Genomic DNA, 17,411 nt, shown 5'->3' with positions numbered 1-17,411 from the left:
TAATGTAATTTCGTATCACATTTTATTCCTTCTGACTGCTGAAAGGGCTGTGTAATATAATTAACCATTCCTGACACACCACATGCTAAAGGGCAAGCTTCTTCAGCACGGTACAACAAATCCAATAGTTAGTGAGATTCACCATATATTAAAAGTTTAATGGCTCCATGAGTTGGAGGAGAAGGAAGGGCAGGCAGGAAGCAAGTTGTTCTTTGACTTGTTAATCAACAGAAAACTCCAAAATGGATGGAGAAAACATATACCGTTTTTAATATTTTAGACAAAGTTGTAAGCCCCTGAGAACAAGTGGCAAATAAGATAGTGTTCTGTGAACTATGTTCCACAAATATAAGTATAGATTCACCTAATCAGAGCCTTTAATTATTAGCTATAATCACCAGTCATGGTTCTTACTGACCAAGTTATCATATTTACTCTCCTTTTATCACATTTCAATATGTTTATAAAATGTAAAAAAAAGAAATACAGGGGCAGCAGTGCATACCTGTAATCCCAGCTACTTGGGAGACAGAGGAAAGTGGCCCTCAATATAATTCCTGGCACAAAGGAAATGTTATACTCAAAATACTGACTAACGGATGCAAAAAACCCTTGCTGACATGTTCTGCGAATACTTATGCAGAACTCAATAAACTATTTGATACTGCTGTTCGTAAAAAGACACATTCTTTCAAAATGACACTGAGAAACTATTTTTCTTACATATCAAATGGGTAAGCTCCACATGTATGTTGGCACTGAGGTAGTGTGTTGGCATCTCATATATTATTGGATTGAATGTAGGTTGGTTCATGCATTTGTAGGGCAATGTGACAATAACTGTCAAAATTTAAAATGTGTATGTTTTTTGACTTAGAATTTTACTACCAGATTTAGTCCACATGGATGCTTGCATATGTACACAAAGATACCTAAAGCAAAAATTGCCTTACACATATAATGATGATGGTTCATCCATGTTGTATGACATTATGCAGTGATTTAACATAATAAAATACATGCATAAGAACTGATGTGGAATAATGTATGAGGTATAAGCAAAATAAGGTACAGAACAAAGTAAATATTGTTTGTGTAAAAGTGTGTATTGTTTGGGTATTATTTCTGTTTATGTAAGGAGGGCGAAGTGGGGAGGAGAAGAGAGGAGAGAGGAAAAGAATAAACGGATTTATGTCATGGGGCACTGGGAACTGTGTTCCAAGTAGAGTTACTTTAAACTATATATTCTTTATAATGTTGGCGGTATATTTATATTTAACTGTTTTACCCTTTAGTACTTTTGAATTTTTAGCATACACATAATTTTGAGGATATTAAATATATTCACATAAAAAGAATTCGAAAGATGCAAGGAGTCCCTGGAAAATGGGAAGGTTGTAGGGCTGCCAGGTTCTAACTTTCTGATTTCTAGCCACAGTTAATGGATGAAAAGAGACATAGAGCAGAAGCCATCGCACCCTGTAACTGAATGATGGCCAGCCTGTTGCCCTTTGTCCTTCCAACTGTCTGCAATGTAGAAGTTCCAGGTGTTTGGTCAAGTTCTGAACAGGTGTTTCACTGACCCTCTGTGACCATTCCGGTGTCCAGCCTTAGCCATGCCTTATGGTGCACAATCCTCTTCCAGGAAACACATTCCCCCAGTAATAATGGTTGTACACATTCCCTTGAGTGCCCCTCCCAGCAAATACTGCTGCATATCTCCCTCTTGAGTTCCTACGTAAAACACCAGGCCTTAGGGTACCTCAGCTTTCTGATGGAAGTGAAAACTTTTGAAGTATGTCAGTGCACATCACACTACCATATAAAAAAAGAAAGGAAGACCAAAGGCACATTAAAATAATAGTAAGGCATTCCTTATATCTTCAGACATGACAGCATTTGGTGTGACACTGAGCTTAGCCTTGTGCAGTGGGTTAGTTTTTTAACCTTGAATTTCATTCTTGGTTTGAGAAAAATAACACTGTTTCATAACACTGGGTGATTTTACATATAACAATAACCCCAAACCTAACAAGCCCAAAGGGAAGATCTTCACCCAGCTTCATAGCGTTTCGTAACACTGTGTTTCATAGCGTTTCGTAACACTGTGTTTCATAACACTGGGTGATCTTCCCTTTGGGGACTTTTTTTTATCAGGAATTCTCTTGCTTCTAGGAGTTTAACGCTGAGCTTGAATGCTAATTTAATTCATTCTTTTTTTTTTATAAGCTCAGACTCCTAGCTGAGCAATCTTACATTCAACATCAACTGGCAAACCCATGGAGAGTTTGATTAGTATTATGATCAGCTCTTATTGATTAACTAGATAGCTTCCTTCTAACTGCCTCCTAATTAATCTAAATTGGCTGGACTGTTGCTCTTTAAAATATTATTTTCTTTGCATTTGAAGATGATGTTACTGGATTTTCACCAAGCCATAGAACTTTCCCCTATTCTGAAAGCAGCATAATTGCTGGGATTGTATGTTGCCTACACAGTATTAAAGGTAAGATTTGTGGGCGTGAATCTATATAGAGCCAACTGGATGACAAGAATGTCATGTCTTCTCTCATCAGCACCACTCTCTAAGTGGCTAGGCTGACTGGTCATCATCACTTGACCTAATGCCAATGTCCTAGAACGTCTCTTTGATTTGTGAAAAATGGCAGCAGAAATAGCAGAGAAAGATGCCTCAGCAAAGTTTCCCTGTTAGACAGTTTTGATAGGGTTGGAGAGATGTTTAAGAATTGTCACAGGAAATATAATACCCAGCCTACAAATGCTGAGCATTTGTACAAGAGATCCTAATCCAAATAAGTTTCTTTCCTTTGAGGGGCATTCTTTGTTTAAAGTTTAGTACCAAGTGCCAGTCTGTTTGTGGCATGTTTGGAGGATAGAGTGGCTTTGAGAGACTCTTAGGAAACAGGGTTGGCAAAGCAAGAAAGCTAGCCACAGATGGCCTGCTGTGCAAACTTCTGGTAGCCTTCCCAGTTCTGACCTCCTGGTGGAATCAACTGGGAAAGTTGAAATAGGACCCATGTGCAGATTTCACCCTGATCAGTTATTTATTTTGGGGGGTACTGGGGATTGAACTCAGGGCCTTGTGCATGCTAAGCATGCACTCTACCATTAAGCTATATTGCTACCCCACCACTATAAATTAAATATGATTCACTGGGCTGGGTGTTTCTTAGAGTCCCTTCATTTGTTCTAACGCCACCTTTCAGGTCCCTGGCTAAAGGGGCCTGCACTGTGCAGTCGAGGTAATGGAGTCTTTGAAAGAAACTCACAAATGAAATGACTGTGACTCGTGAGATGATGAAGTACTGTGGCAGAGTCTGTGATTTGGCACCAGGCAAAGCCGAAGGTTGAAAGCCTGCAGACTCCCAGTATCTGTGTGGGAAAACTCCCTCGCCTCCCAAACTGTTTTCTCAAATGCAAAATGTATCTCATCTCTCCTTTGGAAGGGGTGATGATGAAATGAAATTGCATATGCCAGTGCTTAGAAACATGGTCACTGCGGGGAGAAAACAAAAGCACAAGTACAGTTTTCTAAATTTGCAGTCTTGGATACTTCTGAACAAAATGGGTATGGCACTCACCAGATCTGAAAATGCAGGCAGAAAGCGAGTGTGTGTGTGTATTCTGCCGAGAGATAGATGTATTTCGACTGAGTAAACATCTATTTCTAAGAGCTTAATCCATTTTCACTAGTGATTTCCACGATGAAGTCTGAGTTGCAGTTTTACAATACAAAAGAAAAAAAGTCCCAGTAGACTGAGATTCTAACTCTTGTTGCCTTAGGATCTGCTGGTCATTGTGGAAAAATAGTGCACAGCGGGGATTCTTTCAAACTTAATAATACTTTTGATTTAGGTTGCTTCTCTATCTTTTTTGCCATCCTTTCTCTTTCTATCATAACAGTTTCTCTGTTACTTCACACTAAACCTCCTTCTACAATCACCTTACTGTTCATTCATTTATGAGTTCATTCACATGACGTTTAGAAGCCTTTACATAAGGCACAAATTTTGCCCCAGATTCTTTTGTCGGTATGGAACCAGCACTTCATTTATAAATGAAGCCCATTGGAATAATTGATTTGCTAGTTAATTAGCGATTTTGAAGCATTTTTTGTTAGGGAGACAATATGTTAAATTAGGTCTGTGCTTCCAAGCCAGCTAAGCACTAGGGGGAATATTTCAGAGAATAATAATGAATAATTTCCATAGGAAGAACTAAAATACATAAAAGTAATAGAAATCAGTAAAGAAAAGGTGACAGGAAGTTAGGACCTAAGAAGTCAAGATATGTATTAGAATATTCCTGTTATGAAGTCAACTTTTTACTCCTTTTATATCATTACATGGAAGAAAGGTTATTATTTATTTTTTTTTTTTTTTTGGCGGTATTGGAGATTGAACACAGGGCCTTTGCACTGAACTACATCCTGGTTGTTTTGTTTTGTTTTGTTTATTTTGATACAGGGTCTCACTAAGTCTCTAAACTGCCCAGGATAGCCCCGAACTTGGAATCCTCCTGCCTCAGCCTCCTAGAGGGCTGGGGTTACAGGTATGTGCTACTGTGCCTGGCAGAAAGTTTTCTTGAGGGGTGAGAGAATGTGGAAAGAGATGGTGGTCATCGTCATTGAAGTGGAATTCTGTTCTTTTAAGAGCAATTAGTGATTAACCCAGGACCTAGGCATGAACTTAGCATTGCCTCTTACTGGAATGTGGTCACTGTAAGGGATGTGGTTAACCTTAGAATTTTCCCAGTACAAGTATCAGATAGATCAAACAGACATCCAGATAGTTTGTATTTCGTAATTTAGGGTTAACAGCTAAAGCAATCCTAGCCTACTCTTCGAATATTTAGGAAACTGGAGATGAAAAGTGTTTCCCATAAGCATTTTTGCAACCTGAAAAATAAGAAGATGAGATAATTAGCTTTATTTGTCAATAATACATCTCTAACCTTGACAATGCAAGATTTACTGTTCTGGTTTTTACTATGGTTTTGTCTCTGTCTTGAAAATGCTGAGAGGTTTACGTCTGTTTACAGATTCCATTTTTGAGACGATTTTGTACTCATAAGATTTTGTTCCATTGGAATCTCCACCTGAATTGGGTCCACCTCCAGCTGTCTCAAATTGTGTTTAATCACCAGGAAAATTCTGTTGATTGCCAGTGATGTTTGCTTGATTAATTCAGCTCTAGCTGCATTGCCTTTTTACCTGCTTCTTTCAATGTGTCCTAGAAAATTAAATGTTTCCTTTTGGGATTTTCAGGTAACTTGAGCTGAAAAGAAAGTTAATTTTCCTTGTTTTTCTGTGGATAGAAGAATATTTCCATCAGTATTCTTTAATCCAGTTTTAACTCCAATGTAAATATATGAACTAGATTTTCCTTGAAGTCATGTTTTCATTCTGCTATGTTGTCCAGATTCAACCTATTCTTTACCTGATTCTCTGCGTCTAAAGCACACATTACTTGGATCTTTTTAAAGACAGTACGCTGAATGTAGCCTTTAAGGAAAATTTAAAAAGTATTTGTGAGACCCTATTTTTAAATAATTTTCAAGTTTCCTGACTTGATTTCTTTTTGAGAAATCATCAGAGTTTAAATGATAAATATATACAATGGCATTGTGGTTTTTGAAGAGTATTTTCACATCGATTTCTATCAGTCATGTTTTAGTGTTTTGTTTTGTTTTGTTTTGTTTTGTTTTGTTTGAGTGGGGGGCTGGGGGGATCCTGTCCCAAAGTATTCAGAACTCAGAGTTCACTGACATCATCTCTAGCAATTTAATTCTGTAGTTTGCTAACCAGGATAGAAGACTTCTGATGATGTTAGTTCCTCAGGGAAAAAAGGGTAATGTATTAAGACCAAATAATTGCAGGTTTAAAAACAAAAGTTTTAAAAAAAATTATAAATATAATAGTGCTATTATATTTGGGCCCAAAACATGATTAACTATGAGAACGACACATTTTCAGGACCTCAAATCCACAAATGTGTATCTTTCCCACTTTCCACTCTTTTCCATGTATAAAAGGTCTTGGTGTGGCAGAAGGAACATCAGATGAGATGAGATGAGATGAGACGAGACAGATTTTTCAGATTCTCATCTTGAGGCTGCAACCTCCTGTCTTTGAGACCTTGAGTCACATACTACTCTGGGCTTTAAAGTTCTTTTCACCAAAGTAAGGGATTTGAATTACATTTTTAAAGGAACCATTTTACCTAGAAAATCTAGGATACTCTTCATATGATTTCATATCATAGGTGTTTTTTTTTTTATCATTTTCCAGGGATTCTTGAAGATGGACTGCATTAAGTAGTTTAAAACAAGAAAGGAAAATTTGTACTGATTTTGATTTTCTCCAGAGTAAGCTACTCTAAGGGATTAAATGAGAGATTATTATTGAGTTAACTATGCTCAAAAAAGTTTAATCATGTGCATTTTATTCAGGGAAATTTCTCATTGATTTTTGTCTGAAAGAGTCAAACCTGACAAAAGGGCAGTTGCAAACTGAGAATGGGAATGAGCTGCGTTTGTTTTAAGATTCAGGGCTCTTACTGTGGTGCTCTTCAAGAGATCTTGAGGTGCCCACATTGCTTGTTATCATCAATATTCATGTATTTTACTATTAAATATCATTTTTGTAGACTTCTCAAAAATGTCCCAGTGATCTGATTAGTCACTCAATGAAAACCTGCTGCCTGAGAGCTAGTCTGGGCATCTGCTCCCAAGTAAGATTTCCTCAATGCTCAAAATAAATCTTTTCAGACACTTTATGGTAGCTTTGATGTGCTCTATATGGCTTAAGTACATTGAATTTAGGTGTGACATGATGTTTTTCTATGGTGATTATTCAAATTGGCTTTTATTTGGTCATGTTCATTAGTTATATTTTAAATCATATGATTCCCAATCTATCCTTGTTTTGTATATAATTTTAAGTTTATAAAAATAGTATATCTAAGCAGAAAGACTATAAAATTACAGTCTACTTAAGTAGATTGTAAATATTTTGGGATTGTGAGCATTATTGCTATTTCCTATGTAACATCCTTAAAAGTCCAGTAGTAGCCATTTATAACTGTTGCCATCATAAACGTTTCTGGCAGTATTTTCTCAATGGTATAGGACTTTTCCTAAGTGCTTCATTAAAGGATAGTTTGTGCTCCAATATCCTAGCATTGTTTAAATAATACCACTATCCTTGAAACTTCTGTAGACAAGAAATTGTCACTTGTATTTTATATTGTTTACAAATTGCATTGAAAAAATAAAAGTGACGATATTTTAAATAGGACAACTCAAATTTTAGTCTATTTATTATATTTTGAATTCATAAAAATAAAGTCATAGAAAATGAGAGATTATCTGACAAAATGTCTTGTCTCTGCCTCACTCAAACCGTCTTCCAAAGCCGTCCTGATGTATTCTTAATGTCAAGTATTTGTTTATCTCCTTTGAACTGACCACTGCCCAGGTATTTTTGTAAAACACACACAGAACTCTACTTGAACCATAGGATTAATATTTCAAGATGGCACAGCATGTTCATTTAAGCCACACAATGTGAGAAACTTGGTTGAAATAATTTGAGTTTTGGTCTCCATTCTGCATTTAACAGCTCAGTGTCCAGGAAGTGTCCAGTTGGGCTTCTTATTCAACATTTTTGTGTAAAATGGCATATGCTGTACAAACTTACAGAATTTCTGTGTATATTACATAAAATGATGTCTAAAGATATTTGTAAAACACAAAGGTGGTATTTTCACTATTGTTAAATCTTCTTCTCCCCTGTCTTCCTCCTCATAAGTCATTTATTAAGCAAACAAAAGTGCCCAAAAGTTTCTGGCTACTTTTGAGTCATTGATGTTTGATTTTACCATCATGAAATGATATAGAAACTCTTGGATAAGAGTGCTAAGAAATAGCTAATAATAATAGCACTACACCACCAGAATTTATTGCAGTCTTAGCATGTATCAAACACTATGCTAAAGTGCTGTCTATATAATTAATGTTTAAAAATTTGTTGCAAGATAAGTACTAATACCCCCATATCCTAATAGCAACAGAAGCCCAGAGAATAATGGCCCCTCAGTAATGTCAAAAGTCAGTGGATGAGTTAGGAATGTGAATCCAGGCTTGTGCAACTATGTTGTTAAGGAGTAGGAGAGGATAGAAGAAAACATAGAAAAGATGGAGAAGTACAAATTGTGTATTAAGATTTAAGGAAGCATGAAGAAGTCTCTTGCCTCCAAGACCCCAAATAATGGTAATTGTTTTTTTAGGGCAATGTAGACAAGGGATTTTAATGAAGGGACAGAACATCAAAGGTGGCCCTGCCACAACACAGGCATTCCTTTTTTAACTGTTATTTCATACTTGTAAGGGAAGTTGAGAAGGTTGCTGAGAAAAGAGTGTGAAATGAGGATCTTATCACCAAGAATGCAAAGGAGAGAACTACCACTTTATTCTAGCAAGATAAGCAGAAGATTTGGCTCTCAGATTCCATTCAGAAAGCACTATTCATCTCTTCCTGTAACCTGGTGAGGTGATGTGCTATTGTCTAGATTATCCTTCTAACCTCTGTGCCAGTATCAAAGTTCACACACTTCAGAATAATCTGAAGTTCTTTGTCTGAAACATGTCATTTGGAACATGGTCATTTCTATCAAATATTTATTTATTTTTCAGCCTTTCTCAAACAAATTGGATAGTAATTTTTTGTTAAATTTCTGTGCTTCTACTTGTCCGTTTTCCACCATTTCTTGTCAATTTCACGCTACAGAACAGTGTGAAGCTGACAGAGCCAGAGCAACAGAGAAAATTAAGACTACATACCAAAAATATGTTGTGGGAAAAACACCTTAATTTATAGCATCCAGAGAAAAGTGTCCTAGAATGATCTTACTTATGTATATCTCAAAAGAAAAGGGAAACTGTGCTCACGCACATACATACACATACATGTATGTAAACATTCATATTGGGTATATATACAGTGAGTGATTTTTAGGGTAACTGCATCTTTTGTTATTGACTGTACAAAGTATGTCATAGTGGGCTGGGGATTTAGCTCAGTATTTTTGCTGCCTGCTGAACAATCGCAAGGACCCAAGTTTGATCCCCAGTACCAAAAAAACCCAACAAAACAAAACGAAGTATGTCATAGGAATATGTAGTAAAAGGACTGTTTTATTTCTAACTCAACTTCTCCCTGAAAACCTACAATTCTCCTAGGCTGGAATAATTTCACTTGACATTTCTAAATACTTCAGTGTTTAGAAATGAGATGATTTGATTGAACAGTGAACACTGAACTTTTAATCACACAGCCTCTCTTCTTACTGTAGTGAGGTTTTGAAAACTATATCTCTGCAGTTTCTGATCTGATAGGTGATATTAAATATGCATTATATGAATTTTAACTAATGTCACAGCTTCCTGTAGGTATACAGTAATGATATTAATTCTGTGTAATGCTCATTTAGTTATATGTATTATGAAAATTTCTCAAATTATATATGTATATATGCCTACTAATAGTGACATAGATTTAGAATTTGCTTTTAAAATATGTATTGACCATTAAATATGCTTATTTTATGGCAAAGTGATTAATGGTTTAAATTATGAAAATCTTATATTAAAATTTTCTGTACAAGTGACTAATTCCTGTGCACAAGCATTGGGCTCTGCATTGAGGATAATAGATTCCCATTTTTCTCAGTCTTCTCAGCTACAGTCTCGAGAGCATTATTTATTAGAATTTGGTTTAAAGGGTCAAAATAATTATCGACCTTTAAAAAACAGCTTCCACTTCAGTATTTCTATTCTGAAAAATATTAACCTTAGCTTCATCTGCTAGTCTTAAGCTCACATTATGTTTAAATAATGTCACTATGATTTCTAACAGGCTAGGCAGAATCAATCTATAGGAGTGGCTTTCTATTGTATAAACCCTTACATATCATTTTCTGGTATCTTTATTAGGAGAGTTTAAGATTTCTTTCTTAATGAAACAAATTGTAGAGTGATTCTACTGTAACAGGCATGTCTCTGGAAGAATTTACATATCTAAAATCTTTTTTGAAAATCAATTCAATTGAACCTTGTATATGATGTCCTCTGATATTGTAGATTTTGCTGTTGGTAACCATGTGATCATAGATGCTTCATTCAGTTTTGTAGTCATTTGATTGCATATTTTAATTTTCACTGAGATAAGATCTGAGTAATTATTAATACTTGGGTATAGTAGTTTTTATGTAGTATATAAACAGAAACATTTATTAGTACTTGATTTTACCGCTTTATTGATTTGGTTCCAGTTGGTAACCAAGCAAAGAGACAGCCTAATTAGTGTGTTAAGGACATAGAATATTTTTTAAATATAGGATATTTTCAAAAAGTACATGAAATTCAGATACAATTTTGCAGAGTAAATCACATACTCATGTATCTGACAGCTGATTCAAAAATAATACCTCACCTTAGATGCCCTCTACTTTTTCCTGAGTGACCAGAAGTGGCTTCTCTCTGGAATTGTGTAATAATGATTCCCTTACTTTACTTTATAGTTTACCATGACATGTGAACATATCTCTAAATATATTTAACTTTCACCTGTTGTCACATTCCCATGCTCTATAATAATTTTTGAGATTCATACATTTTGATATGTAGCTGTTGTTCACTCATTTTCAATGCTGTTGTATACTCTTTGGTGCCTTGTACTCTAATTTATCCATTCTACTCATGATACATGTTTTGTTGGCTACTTTTCTTTCTTATTAGAAGCAGGTACTGAGGGCCGGGGATTTAGCACAGTGGCACTGCACTTGCCTTGCAAGCTCAAGGTCCTGAGTTCAATCCCCAGTACAAAAAAAAGAAGCAGGTACTGCTTTAAACATTTACATATGCACAAATGTACAGATTTATATAGTTACATACTTATGTACAGGTTATATATTTATAATATTTCTATAGGAAATATTGTCTCTAGGAAGTGAATTTAGTGTGCACATGATGTGCATGTTCAATTTGAAATCGTATTTTTTGTCTGTTTTATTTATGCTATAGCCCTACAACAGTGCCAGATACATAGAAAATGGTCAGTCAGTATATATTGAATGAATGAATGAAAACCAAAGTATCTCCCCAGCTGTGGTATCAATTTAGACTCTGACAGCAGCAGCCGAGTATTCTGTTATGTCATATCCTTGGCAACACTTGAGACTGTCTGACTTTTTAAAATTGTGACAATATGGTGGTTGTGAATGCTATGTCATTGGGGGTTTAATTTGCATATCCCTGATAATTAATGAGGTTGAACATCTTTTCATGTTTATTGGCCACTGGTTTCCTCTTGTATGAAATTCCTATTCATACCCAATGAATATTTTTAGTAGAATCATTTTCTAAAAAGTAGTTGTAGCCATTACTTTATATGACAGAGATAACATTTTTTTAAGTTTTTATGTTGCTGATACATTCTCACAATATATGGCTTGAGTTTTTTTGGTGTCTCTTCAAAGCGGAAGAGAAGAATGAAAAACAAAAATGAAGTTTAGGATTTGAGGAAAGAAGAAAGCAAGTTTAATGCTATCTTGATTCCTCTTAGTTTCCCATTAATGGATAACCCCACCATACACACACACACACACACACACACACACACACCATGCAGCATATGTCTAGAAACTCAGGTGTTGACAGGAGAACTTCGGATTACCCCGATTTCCCCTCCTAATCACTGATGCTGTTAGGGGAGGAGAGCCATGGTTAGAGGAAGATCGCAAAAGATTCCTTCCCTAATCACTCCTTCCACATTAAGAATCCCACACTCGCACTGCTAGTGATGACTCCTAAATTTCTTTGCTACAACAGTCCTCAAATCCTAAACTTCGTCTCTCTCTTCCCCTTTGAAGAGACACAATTACTAGGCTTTGGAAGGTGACACATCCAGAAGTGTATCATTTCAACTTTCTACATGTTTAGAAGTTTTATGCTTTACATTTATTCTTTTTAGTGGCTATTCCATGTATTTTAAATGGAATCTTTAGAGTATGAAATTAACCATATCATTGTTATTACTCTGAAAATGCAATCATTCTGAAATTTATATTCTACTGTTGACCAGTATTTTAATTCCAGGCTATTTTTTTGTCACAAATTAGGCATGGTTATCACTATTTTAAATTGTCCATGTATTTTTAGATTTACTTTTATTTTTTTTTTAATTTACTTTAGGGAGCTATCAAGTCTAAACTTGTTTTGCCCATGATGATGATCTTGGCTTTACCCTTTCCTAGTGTTATTTCATGAGAAATATACTTAAGATAAATGTGTAATTCACCATTTTGAGTGTTGTTTACTGTGAAGGCATCTCCTGATTTGAAACAGGGGAACTGTTAATTAACAAACAAACCTGAGAGCCCATGTGATAACAAATGTATGAAAATATGTTGAAGAAAACAAAGCCTCGGCTTCCTCAGAGGATTCCCATATAACTGAGCTAAACTTTAGAGGGAGTTGGAAAATAAGCTCATGTCATAAACTAATGACAAGATGTGAGTCAGTGCACCCTGCACTCGTTTGTGAGATCTCATTTCTTGCAGTGGAGTTGAGTGTACTCTTGTGGGATCTGGGAGGCAATAACTGGACCGCTGTAAGGACTTCTTATTGATGCATTCCCTGCTATATCTTTTTAAGTAAACCTGGTGGCAATTAAAACCAGTTATAGCCTATAAATATGAAGTCACTCTGAACCCCGACCACTGCCTGTCACACAAAATGAGCACTGCAGCCTGTGTATTTCTCCAGTAGTTTTGTTCATTCCTTCTTCTTGAAGCTCACATCAGTAAGCTAATATTTTCTTGGGCTTCATTCGCTGTTATGACCTTTGAGGAAAAGGTAGTGCAAAGTGTCACCTCAAGATATAATGGCTGAATAATGAAAGAGAAGCGGAAAAGGCTTCGTCTTTCATCCTAATGCAGTGAGAGCTGAAGGGAAAAACCAAGTTCAAGGAATGAGAGTTCATGAATCTTATGGTTGTTCTCTCTCCATTGTTGTTGACGCCTGGGATGGGAAAGGCAGTATAAATAGATCAGCGGGGAAGGGGCCATGGTTTATGGGTGGTGGTGGGAAGGGAAACCTGCCAGACTAAGTTGTCCATTGGTAACGTGTAGAAGCTTGGGAAAGTGGCAATGGTGGCATGGTGTGGTTAGGCATGAGTGACATGCAGGGATTCCTGGCAGCTTCTGACAAACTGGTTAGTGAAGAGGACTCTTGAGGAAGATAAGATTAATTATAGAGGTTTTTTTAAAAAAAGATATATGTATTTTAACACATTGAGTTGCAAAGTGTGAGTAAATTTGTAATCTCTTCACATCATCTCTCAGTTCTGTTATTGTCTGATTCCATGAGCAATTAGTTTTAAAATGAAAATGGCAATTTGTAAAGAAACACTATGTACAGAAGAAACAGTCATTTAAAAGCCAGACATCCATAATCTTCAATGTTTACTTTGATGATTTAGTGGGTAATGAAATGTAAAAACAGTACATTTACGTACAGCTGAAAGTACTGATATTAGAGTTGTCCTATAATGGAAGAAAAATATATTTATCTTTGATCATAAAGTGAAGAAAATACTTTTAAGACCCACTATACTCTAAAGTGAAGATAAAATTCTCATTACTTTTGTGTTAATATGCTTGTGGTTGAATAAAATCTTGGATAAATCGTTTCTACATTAAGTAACAATACCTTTTTCGTTAATAAAAATCAGTTCTTGGAAATACTTACACTTTATGTCACATTATATTTAAATATTGGTAGAATAATGAAATCATATTAATTCACACTTTACTAGTTGAGATATTATGGCCATCACTGGCTCAGCATAGCCTAAACTCTAAGCTTCGTATGAAGAAACTTCTTTGCCAGTATTTTAGTAATGAAAGCAAATCTTCAGGTGAAAGCCCTAATTTATGTGAGAAAAAACTGCTTTCAAGGATTTTGACATACTGATATGAATAACAACTAATAAGAAATTGGACATTAAAAAAAAACATATCCCACCAAACCTCCATTTGGAAACATAATAACTGAGGGTTCTAAATACTTTTACAGTTAAGTTCATATTTAATATAATCAACAATTTAGTTGCATTGATTTTGTTTGTACATCTGCTTAGTCTGAATTAATCTTGAGCATGGTTTTATACTAAATACCTTGGAAAATTTTGAACTTTTTGTCATTAACATTAAATGAGTGACTCTCACAAATGACATTTCTATTTGGTACATGAGCCATTTGGAAAATGTAAGTGACTTGAAGGAAACTAGGAAATGAGCTTCCATGAAAACACTTGATCAGGTAAAGGACTAGAGTGACTAAGTGACTCTGCCTTACCATCTCTTGCTGCATCAGGTTTCGTGATCAGAGGGCCATGTTCAGGGCAGTTAAACCTATAACTGTGAAGCATCCTCATGATTAGCCACTGAGCCAGGCTCGGGATCTACGGAGAAGATAACAACAATCTTGAGGCACTAAAAGTTGAGTTTGAACCCAGCCTGAACAACTTGGTAACTTAGGGAGACCTTGCCTCAAAAAATAAAAAAGAGCAGGAGATGTAGCTCAGTGTGAAGGCCCTAGTTCAATCTCCATTACAAAAACAAAAGAAAAAGAAAGAAAGAAATGAGTTGAGAAGGAGGTGGAGGACAGAGATGAGAGATAGATGTGTAAATAGTCTCAACCTAGTGGCAGAATACTAAGAGAATAGTCTATACCAGAGTCCTTATAATCATGGATGAAAAGCTTAGGTGCATTTAATACAAAAATTAAATTATAAAGGTTTTCATAGTTGATTCGTATTTTCTTAAAATATAGGACAGAAACAAATAACTAATGTCTAAGATTTCACAGAAAATTACACCTATTTAGGATTGAGTGTTGCCCTCTAGAGTAAAATTTCCACATATTATTTTTCCTGTGTGGTTTATTATAAGGTTTCAGTTTACATAAAGATTCTTTACTTTTTCTAATTACAAAATGAGCATATGCTCAATGTTGAAAAACAAAATACCAAACAAAAACCACCTTTAGTTCCACTATCCAGATATAGCCACAGTCAATATTTTGTTGCATAAAATGTCTCTTTTCTATTATTGGGGGGAAGAATCCCCTCTATCTATAGTTAGTTCTACTGAGGGTCTTGCTTTTTATTACTTATTGATTTTCAATAGCTCTTAATATATTACCTATATCCTATCAGATATAGTAAAAATAAAATTTCCAGCTTGTCATTTGTGTTTATTTTCATATTATTTTTTATGGTTTTATTATAAATCTGTATTTTTATATTTTTAATTTCATGTAAGACATAAAATCTTTTTTCATTTATGGAATTCTATCTCTGGTGCTATACTTAACCACTTTATGATCACTTAGCTATTTACGTATATTTTTTCTACTATTATTTTTATGTTTAAAGTTTAAATCACATTGAATTTAACTTCACTTGAGTATAATTTTGGTTTATCTTTTATCCCTCACTTAACCAGTAACTTCAGCATTGTTGTTCACGTAATCTTTGGTCTTCTCATTGATCTTAAATGCCACCTCTGCAATATCATTTTGTAAGATTGATCTTTTTTGAGAAATTCCAATTATTTTTCTTTAATCTTTTGAGTGATACTGGTATCACTAAATAATATTACTTTTTAAATCACCTAATACAAATCTATTTAAAAATGGCTCAGAGTTAACATTTTAAGTTTATCAAACTTATTTTAGCCTAAATTATCCTAGTTTTTGTCTTATTTAAAACTTACTAGTTTGGCACAATTATGTGTGTGTGTTTGTGTGTGTGTAACTTCTTCTCTGTGAATGATGTTTTTGTGTTGGTTGTGTTGCCAGATATCCATGGGCAGTCATTTAAGAATATTTTGCATCAGGGCCGGGGATTTAGCTCAGAGGTTCCACCACCTGCCTCGAAAGTCCAAGGTTCTGAACTCAATCCCCAGCACCAAAAAAAAAAAAAAAAAAGAATATTTTGCATCAGTTGCCTTATATGTATAATGGAAATAACACTAGTTCTTACCTTATTGTCAGGGAGTTGAGATGTTACTGAACTAGCACACACTGACACATGTGCTCAATATATATTAATTATCCCAGTTGTTATTATTATTTGTATTGTAAGCATCCCAGCACCTCTCTTTATCCTTGATTCCATTCTGCTCTCCTTTCTTTGTCTTAGACTTTCTAAGTTTAATTCTTGACAGATTTGTATGTCTAGGTATGGCTCTCAGTAAGGCAGAGTAAACTGATGTGGCATTTTGCTTGACTTCCAACTTTCCTATGTTTACTACTGTATTATATTTAGCACCCTTCTTGGCATGACAAATATTTATCAAGGAATATTATTTTATGATATCTATTATACAGGCCAGATTGAGAAAAAAGATAACAGTATGCTCTAGCCTTACCTGCTGCATGTAGGGGGCTGGAATTCTTGCTATACTGCCTTATATACTTGCTATGCTTGGTATACTGTGAATGGGGCAAAGTAAAGGTTTATAGGCCAAGCAAGAAAACATGTGGATCAACCTTTTAGGTAACCCTTAGAGATCTTTTGTCCCACCCCTCCCCTAACTAGAGTCATTCCTTTCAAAACATTCATTCATGCCACTATTCACTAGTATTTATTGAGAACCTATTCCACTCTAAGCCCTGTATGGGGCACTGCAGATACAAGATAAGTAAAGCAGACCTCTACGTTGCCCTCACGGAGCTTATAGTAAAATGAGTAAGACCAATATTAACTGAATAATCATGTGGTGAGGACACTGAAGGCAACACCTTGGAAAAAAATGACAATAATGGCACGGAAAATGGTTCTAGTTGAGGGCAGAGTGGTAACATTTATGGTAGCCAGAGAGAAGTTAGCTGAGTTTGAAGATTAAGTAGCACTTAACTGGTTGAAGAAGGGTAGAAGCAGCCCAGGTAAAGGAGAAAGCATAATGATGCATTCGAAGAACTATAAGAAAGCCACAGTGGATGGAGCTGAGAGAGGGACAAGAGCAAGCAATAATGTAGAGAGGCACATGTGGCTAAGGAACTAGTTTCATTTCCTTCAACCCATTTGTTCTGTTTTCACTCTTAAAAACACAATGCATTAGCAAAAGGAGAGATTGCATGAGAGCATTAGGACAGATGTTTTTCAAATTTAACGTTCATAGAGCCTCCCACAGGGTCTTATTAAATTCCACATTCTGATGAGGCACATCTGGGACTGGGCCTGAGAGTGGCCTGACCAGCTCCCAGTGGTGCTGGTGACTCTTGTCCAGAGTCTCACCCTGAGCAGTGGGAGCTTTGATGGT

General features: G+C 35.5%; 1 protein-coding gene across 11 annotated transcripts in view; it reads left to right on the top strand.

Moving 5' to 3' along the window:
* Znf385b (zinc finger protein 385B) overlaps window positions 1-17,411 on the top strand; it is a 423,340-nt gene that overhangs the window by 123,478 nt on the left and 282,451 nt on the right. The window contains exon 1 of one of the 11 annotated variants that reach the window (XM_087201011.1): window positions 2,100-4,572. The exons of 9 other annotated variants lie outside the window; for them this stretch is intronic. The gene's annotated coding sequence lies outside the window, so the exon portion shown is untranslated. Of the gene's footprint in view, window positions 1-2,099; window positions 4,573-17,411 lie in introns of those variants that run through there. One more of the 11 variants, XM_087201039.1, reaches the window with a different exon arrangement.

Source organism: Heterocephalus glaber, unplaced genomic scaffold, assembly GCF_053883595.1.
Source record: "Heterocephalus glaber isolate CG9 unplaced genomic scaffold, H.glaber_assembly_v1.0 deba00000347, whole genome shotgun sequence".
In the NCBI taxonomy this organism is placed as follows: Eukaryota; Metazoa; Chordata; class Mammalia; order Rodentia; family Bathyergidae; genus Heterocephalus; species Heterocephalus glaber.
This window is presented reverse-complemented; position numbering and strand designations above follow the sequence as displayed.